Raw genomic sequence first — 8,005 nt, 5'->3', positions numbered from 1 at the left:
TTGTTGAGAATTTTTGCATCTGTGTTCATCAGAGATATTGGTCTATAATTCTCCTTTTTTGTGGGGTCTTTGTCTAGTGTTGGAATTAAGATTATGCTGGTCTCATAGAACGAGTCTGGAAGTACTCCATCTCTTTCTATCTTCTTGAACAGCTTTAGTAGAATAGGTATGGTTTCTTCTTTAAATGTTTGATAGAATTCCCCTGGGAAGCCATCTGGCCCTGGACTTTTGTGTCTTGGGAGGTTTTTGATGACTGCTTCAATTTCCTCCCTGGTTATTGGCCTGTTCATGTTTTCTATTTCTTCCTGTTCCAGTTTTGCTAGTTTGTGGTTTTCCAGGAATGCACCAATTACTTCTAGATTGCCTAATTTATTGGCGTATACCTGCTCATAATAAGTTTTTAAAATCGTTTGTATTTCCTTGGTATTGGTGGTGATCTCTCCTTTCTTATTCATGATTTTATTAATTTGAGTCTTTTCTCTCTTCCTTTTAATAAGGCTGGCTAATGGTTTATCTATCTTATTAATTTTTTTCAAAGAACAAACTCCTGGTTTTGTTGACCTGCTCCACAGTTCTTCTGGTCTCTATTTCATTAAGTTCGTCTCGAAACTTTATTAATTCTTTTCTTCTGCTGGGTGTAGGATCTATTTGCTGCTGTTTCTCTAGCTCCATTAGGTGAAAGGTTAGCTTTTGTATTTGAGTTCTTTCCAGTTTTTGGATGGATGCTTGTATTGTGATGTATTTCCCCCTCAGGACTGCTTTTGCTGTGTCCCAAAGATTTTGAACGGTTGTCTTCATTCTCATTAGTTTCCATGAATCTTTTTAATTCTTCCCTAATTTCCTTTTTTTCTTTAAATTTTTATTTATTCATGATAGGCACACAGTGAGAGAGAGAGAGGCAGAGACACAGGCAGAGGGAGAAGCAGGCTCCATGCACCGGGAGCCTGACGTGGGATTCGATCCCGGATCTCCAGGATCGCGCCCTGGGCCAAAGGCAGGCGCCAAACCGCTGCGCCACCCAGGGATCCCTCTTCCCTAATTTCCTGATTGACCCTTTCATCTTTTAGGAGGATGGTCCTTAATCTCCATGTGTTTGAAATCCCTCCAAACTTCTTCTTATGATTTAGTTCTAGTTTCAAAGCATTATGGTCTGAAAATATGCAGGGGACGATCCCAATCTTTTGGTATCAGTTAAGACCTGATTTGTGACCCAGTATGTGGTCTATTCTGGAGAAAGTTCCATGTGCACTTGAGAAGAATGTGTATTCAGTTGCATTTTAATGTAAAATTCTGTATATATCTGTGAAATCCATCTTGTCCAGTGTATCATTTTAAGCTCTTGTTTCTTTGGAATGTTATGTTTAGAATATCTGTTGATTGTAGAAAGCACTGTGCTCAAGTCACCAGGTATAATAGTATTATTATCTAAGTATGTCTTAACTTTGGTTATTAATTGATTGATATACTTGGCAGCTCCCATATTTGAGGCATACATATTCATGATTGTTAGGTGCTCTTGGTGGATAGATCCTTTTAGTATGATTTAGTGTCCCTCTTCATCTCTTAATACAGTCTTTGGGATAAACTTTAATTTTTCTGATATGAGGATGTTTACCCCTGCTTTCTTTTGAGGACCATTTGAATGGTAAATGGTTCTTCAACCTTTTATTTTCAGACTATAGGTGTTCTTACATTTAAAATGAGTCTCTTGATGACAGCAAATAGATGGGTCTTCCTTTTTTATCCAGTCTGAAACCCTGCACCTTTTGATGGGGTCATTAAGCCCATTCACATTCAGAGTTACTATTGAAAAATATGAATTTAGTGTCACCATGATACCTATTCAGTTCCTGTTTATGTGGATTGTTTCCTTAGACTTTCTCTTTCTTTAACAGAGTCCCCCTTAATATTTCTTGCAGAGCTGGTTTGGTGGTCACATATTCTCTCAGTTTCTGCCTATCTTGGAAGCTCTTTATTGTCCTTCTATTCTGAATGAGAGCCTTGCTGGATAAAGTACTCTTGGCTGCATGTTCTTCTCATTTAGGACCCTGAACATATCCTGCCAGCCCTTTCTGGCCTGCCAGATCTCTGTGGAGAGGTCTGCTGTTAACCTAATACTTCTCCCCATAAAGTTTAGGGATCTCTTGTCTCTTGCTACTTTAAGGATCTTCTCTTTATCTTTGGAATTTGCAAGTTTCACTATTAAATGTCAAGGTGTTGAGTGGTTTTTATTGGTTTTACGGGGGATCTCTCTATCTCCTGGATCTGAATGCCTGTTTCCCTTCCCATGATAGGGAAGTTCTCAGCTATGATTTGTTCAAATACACTTTCTGGTCCTCTGTCCCTTTTGGCGCCCTCAGGAACCCCAAAAACGTAGATATTTTCCTTCTGAGGCTGTCACTTATTTCCTTTAACCTATCCTCATGATCTTTTAATTGTTTTTCTCTTTTTCTCCTCAGTTTACCTCCTTGCCATCAACCTGTCTTCTATGTCACTCACTCATTCTTCTACCTCGTTAACCCTCGTCATTAGGAGCTCCAGTTTGGATTGCATCTCATTTAATTGATTTTTAATTTCTGTCTGATTAGATCTAAATTCTACAGTCATGAAGTCTCTTGAATCCTTTATGCTTTTTTCTAGAGCCACCAGTAGCTTTATAATTGTGCTTCTGAATTGGCTTTCTGACATTGAACTGTAATCCAGATTTTGTAACTCTGTGGGAGAGAGGACTGTTTCTGATTCTTTCTTTTGTGGTGAGTTTTTTCTTCTAGTCATTTTGCTCAGTGCAGAGTGACCAAAAACAAGTTGTACTGGAAAAAGGAGAAAAAGAGTGAAAGAAAAGGGGGGGCGGGACAAACAGAACACAAAAAACAAGGGTGAGTATCCTCCTATTCTATATAATGTAAGTCCCTTGACTTCCCCTGGAACTTTCCAGTGCTGATTGGTCAAGAACTTGCTCTTTTCCTGTCCGTCTAGCTGGTCTTCTGGGGGAGGGGCCTGCTGTGCTGATTCTAGCTGGTCTTCTGGGGGAGTAGCCTGCTGTGCTGATTCTCAGGTGTGTGCACCTGGGGGAGCTGGCCAGCTCCCTGCCAGGTGCATGGCTCAGTGTGATCTGTTTATCCTGTGAGGCTCCTGCTAAGTCCCAGGTACAAGGTGGCACCAAGAGGAACAACAACAGTGGCGGTGGCCAGCTCTCCAGCTCTGGAGTCAGCTCCCGCAGTAACTACTGCAGCTCCCAGTCTGCAGGGCCCTGGATGCCCTGGAGGTGGGAGGTGCCGATCTGCCCAGCATCGGGGCCACCAAAGGTAGGAGCGTCCTTGCTGCCCTGTGTCCTCCCGGCCTCCGCCTGTCCTGGGGGCAGCGCAGGGTATCGGGGTGTGTCCTCCAGAGCCCTTGGCTCTGGGGCTTGCACTGACGGAATCCCAGTCCCGGGGCGGGCAGGCCCTTCTGAGCGGAGCCGCCACCTGAGCTGCTCCAGAGGCCCCACTGGGCGAGTGCTCCAGCCCTTTCCAGTGCTCGGCTGGTGGTGTGGGTGCTCTCCCCTAGGGCACAGTTCCTCTGTTAGTGCCCCCTGGGAACTTGGGGACTCCACTGCCCCTCCTGGGGTCCTGCCCGAGTTCCCTGTGAGCGCCTTTCCATTGGGAAGATTGGTAAAGTTCCTGCTCCTCCGGGACTGGGCTTTCCTGTCCTGGGGGCTCTCGCTGCCCAGCCGTAGCCCAGCTCATCTCAGGGCCCCTCCCTCTTGGATGCTTTTTTATTTATTTTTTTCCATCTTCCTACCTTGATAGAAGCTGGAACTCTTCTCACTGTAGCATTCCAGCTGTTCTCTCTTTAAATCTCAGGCCGAATTCGTAGGTCTTCAGGATGATTTGAAAGCTATCTAGGTAAGTTGGTGGGGACAGGTGACTTGGGGACCCTACTCTTCTGCCATCTTGGTCCGCCTCCTCTCCAAGGAATCTTTTATGATAAAAACCCACCTAACTCCGCCTACTGAATTACTCTACTTTGCATTCTATTATTTGCCTTTGTTAAGTTGTTGCCTTGTAAACACTACTTTGGTATTCAGAGTTGTCATTGTGCAAGCGTGAGGTCTCCCTAACAGATTTGTGGGTTCCATATAGCTGTATCTAAGTATTGTCTAGAATACCTGGGCTTTATGTGTTCTAAATTTTACTTTATTACATTTCCTTTCACAGACACAACAATCTAATATTATGAAGAAGCATAAAAGCTAAAAATTGGCCAAATATGGCTCATGCACCAAATATAGCATGCTGAATAGTAAATGTGACACCATCTGCTATGATTCTCTGTAATGATAGTAGCTAAGTGGTTAAACTTTGATGCTCCCATATATCCCTCCTGACCTCCCTTTAGCAATCCTATGTCTTAAAGTCTCTGTTATGTAATTGCCAACAAAACCTTAATAAAGCTGATAATTGGATGGAGCAGGAATGCTATTCGTAATCTAGCCCTTGCTCTTCCACTCCTCTTAGTGTTTCCTTTTTTTCCTTGCTGCTAGAGATGTTTGTGGGGGATGGAGAGAAAAAGGCAAAAGGGGATTTACTGAATCCTCGAGCATTCTCTGCCAACTGGATGAGTGGGAAGAGATATATGGGCTGCTTCTCTCACTTCATTCCCTCTTCCCTAATCCTGAAGAAAAATTTTCATACTGCCTCCTTCTCCCATTAGTGAAACAATGAATAAATGGATAGTCTGGTTGTCCATCTTCTTTTAAGAGATTTCCAATGACCAATGAAGGTATAAACAGAGATTGGTTCTGATTTAGTTGACAAGCTGATAATTGTTTCTAGTGTTTTTCAAAAACTTTTATCAAGCAGATTACTTAAAGCTATACTTGATCTTTTTCTTCCCTTTCTCCTGTTTCCTCATCTCAAACAGAAGCCTATTTCTACAACCACCTCCAGATGACCCTAAGACACTCTTTTGTAATAAACTTCCTACCCACATATATAACATAGGTGAAATTATTAAGCAGAATGTAATTCTACTGTCACGAAATCTAAGTGGGAAATTTGGAAACTTCATGAATTATACATCAAAACACATATACAAAACCCACTGTGTTCATGGAGAAGAAATTGTACTATTCCTACTACCTACCTTCTAGTCATATACAATCACATTTCCACCACAATACATATAAATGCACTCAATTAGAAATCACAGAATTGTGAAATTTCAGCCTGGAAATTGAATATACAGATAATTTAGTCTAACCCCTTCATTTTTACAGAGGATAAAACTACTATCCAGATAGAAGGCTTTCCAAAGGTCACTCAGGTAGTTGAGAATTGAAGCGAGACCAAAACAATGGTAATGTTTGTGATCTTCTGTGTCAAAACCAAAAAAATATGCAAACAAGAATTTAAGAGTATATGGATCCATCCTCCAGATGAGGAAGCATCAATCTTTTTTTTTTTTTTCCAGTGGTTGAGTCATTTTATTGGACTTTTAAGGATTGGTTGTGGGGAGCATTCCCTCCATCTGGTTAGGGTCCTGCATAGGGGGTCCTACAGTGGAGACCAACTTAGGCTCTATCCCTGGAGCACAGACTCAGCCCCCAGGATCTCCTATGGAAAAATGGTGTAATACCTAGCCATTTTTGCCTGTGATTACCAGTAAAGTATTCATAATAAAAAGTCTCTGTTCTGACTACTGTGGAGGTCTTCCTGCTGGAAAAGAAGTGTACAAAGCTGTTGGAAGTACATATGCAGAGTCTTGTTTTAGCCACAAATAGTGCCAGGCCCACTTTCCCCTGATAGTTTGCTCAACTGAGCAGATGCAAAGGGGCTGGCTTGTTCTCTTTTTGATTTCTTCCACAAGGTCTTCTCTTGGGACGTCCACCTCTTCCCTGCTGGCCACTGATCGGAGCTTGATGACCCCATCTTTGAGCTCCTGCTCACCAATGATGGCCACCAGTGGGATGCCTGCCTCCTCACAGTATTGCAACTGGTTCTGCAACTTTGCGTTCTTCTTATAGAGCAGCTCTGCCTTGATCCCAGCATTCCAGAGCTCTGAGACAAGCTTTAGTCTCTCCTCCAGCAGCTTTTTCTGTGCAGATGCCGCAAGCACTTGTGTCTCTGTGGTCCGTACTTTCTCCTCCGTAGCCTCTAGCCTCTGCTCCACAATGGAAAAGATCCGCTCCACCCCAATGCTGAGCCCCACGCATGGCACCTTGCATCCTTTAGGGTCGAACATGCCCACCAGCCCATCATAGCGTCCTTCAGCAGCCACATTGCCCACACCCAGGGGCTCTTCCCCTGCCTACACTGGGGTTTGTAGCAGCACCGCCTCATAGATCACCCCAGTATACTAGTCTAGCCCTCAAACGAGGCTTAGGTCAAAGGAGATCTTGTCAGCAATGCTAAACAGGGTCAAGTATTCAAACAGTAGTTTTAGGTCTCCCAGGCCCTCCAAGGCCTGTTTGTTTTGGGACAGTTCAGGATCCTGGAGCAGCTGTTCCACTAGGGATATCCCACCATGCTGCTGGATGTAGTCCCCAATGTGGTCGGGCACTTTGGTTGCGAGGCCCTTCTCTCCCACCATCTCATTCTTTACTTCCTCCCAGGACACTTGTCCAACTTGTCCACTGAGGAGCAGATGGTACGGAACTTGCTATCAGGAACACAACAGATGGCAAACATCCCATCTAGGATGTGCCTATCATTTACCTTGACCAGGAAGTCGCCTATCTGAAGGGATCTCAGGATCTCACTCATGATCTCCAGGCACTCTGCATCAGTGATCATGGGGTCAAATTGTCCGGCAATGTCAAAGTAACACTGATAGAATTCCCGATACCGGCCTCGGGTCATGGCTGGGTTATCGCACCAATATACTTTGGCTATGTGGTAGGGTTTAATGTTGGTCAGTTTATTCATTGCCAAATATCGAGCAAAAGGAACAGTGAGGTCATAGCAAAGGGACAATAGCTCTCCACCCTGGTCCTTCAGATCATAGATAAGCTTAGAGTCTTCTCCATACTTTCCAGTCAGTGTTTCCTTTAGTTCGAACACAGGTGTATCAGTTATTTCTGCACCATGACGCTTGAAGCAGCTGATGATTACATCAAACACCTTCTCTCGAACGGCCATCTGCTGGGGACTGTAGTCTCTTGTACCCTTGGGGGTTTTGAGCACAAACTTCTGTTTCCTTTCATCAGGGCCCAGCTGCGCCTTCAATTTCAGTAGTTTTGCTACCTCCTCCTCGATCTGCTCAGTGCTGGCCTTCTGCTGCTTGAGGCCCTGCACGCGCTCTCCCTGAAGTCGAGCTCTTCCAATGCTGCACGTTCTGCCATATTGCGGCCAACTGGCGCTGAGGGCTGTCTAGACCGGCTGTGGTGGCCGCAGCCTCAGCTCGGATCCATCAATCTTTTCATAGCAAAGATGACCCTATTCATCATGTCTGAACCTCTCTGCTCTTTTCTGTGCTGCTTTGGTGCTATTGTCAATTCCCAGGGCACTTCCCTTCCCCTGCCTCTGAACAGCCCCCATGAATGAATGATTCCTGAATGCATTTGCTATGACGTTTGCAAAAGCAGCCCCTCAGAGAAAAGGTCAGTGTCAGTGTACTGTTTCCAAATATGCCCCTTAAAAAAACAAAACAGAACAGACATTACAATACTAAATACCAATTGCTTAAAGACTTACAAGCTCCTCTAGAAAAGTCCAAGGCTCCTGAAAAAATGTAAAATCCAATGCAAGTTCTCATGTAATTTACTAAATTTGATGAAGAATCACAAAATGGGAATAAAGAGACACTATTTTACTACTGGCCCGGGATTCTATCTGCAAGAGGATTACACAACTCCTCATTCCCCAGTATTCTCAGCCATTTCTCTAGTCAGGCAGACCCCACACATACTCTTGGTCACTAGAAATAGGAATACAGGTCTCTAGGGATCCTCCAAACAAAGAAGTGGAGCCAAAAGGGAAAGGGATACTCAATGATATTCATTTTGCCTAGTATTTTTGATATTAAT

At 43.8% G+C, this 8,005-nt stretch overlaps 1 pseudogene; it reads right to left on the bottom strand.

The window, feature by feature from the left end:
* Positions 1 to 5,579: 5,579 nt before the first annotated feature.
* Positions 5,580 to 7,321, bottom strand: LOC140628164 (histidine--tRNA ligase, cytoplasmic pseudogene; annotated as a pseudogene).
* Positions 7,322 to 8,005: the final 684 nt, after the last annotated feature.

This window comes from Canis lupus, chromosome X (assembly GCF_048164855.1).
Source record: "Canis lupus baileyi chromosome X, mCanLup2.hap1, whole genome shotgun sequence".
In the NCBI taxonomy this organism is placed as follows: Eukaryota; Metazoa; Chordata; class Mammalia; order Carnivora; family Canidae; genus Canis; species Canis lupus.
The sequence above is the reverse complement of the archived record's forward strand: the minus strand, read 5'-3'. Positions and strand labels throughout refer to the sequence as shown.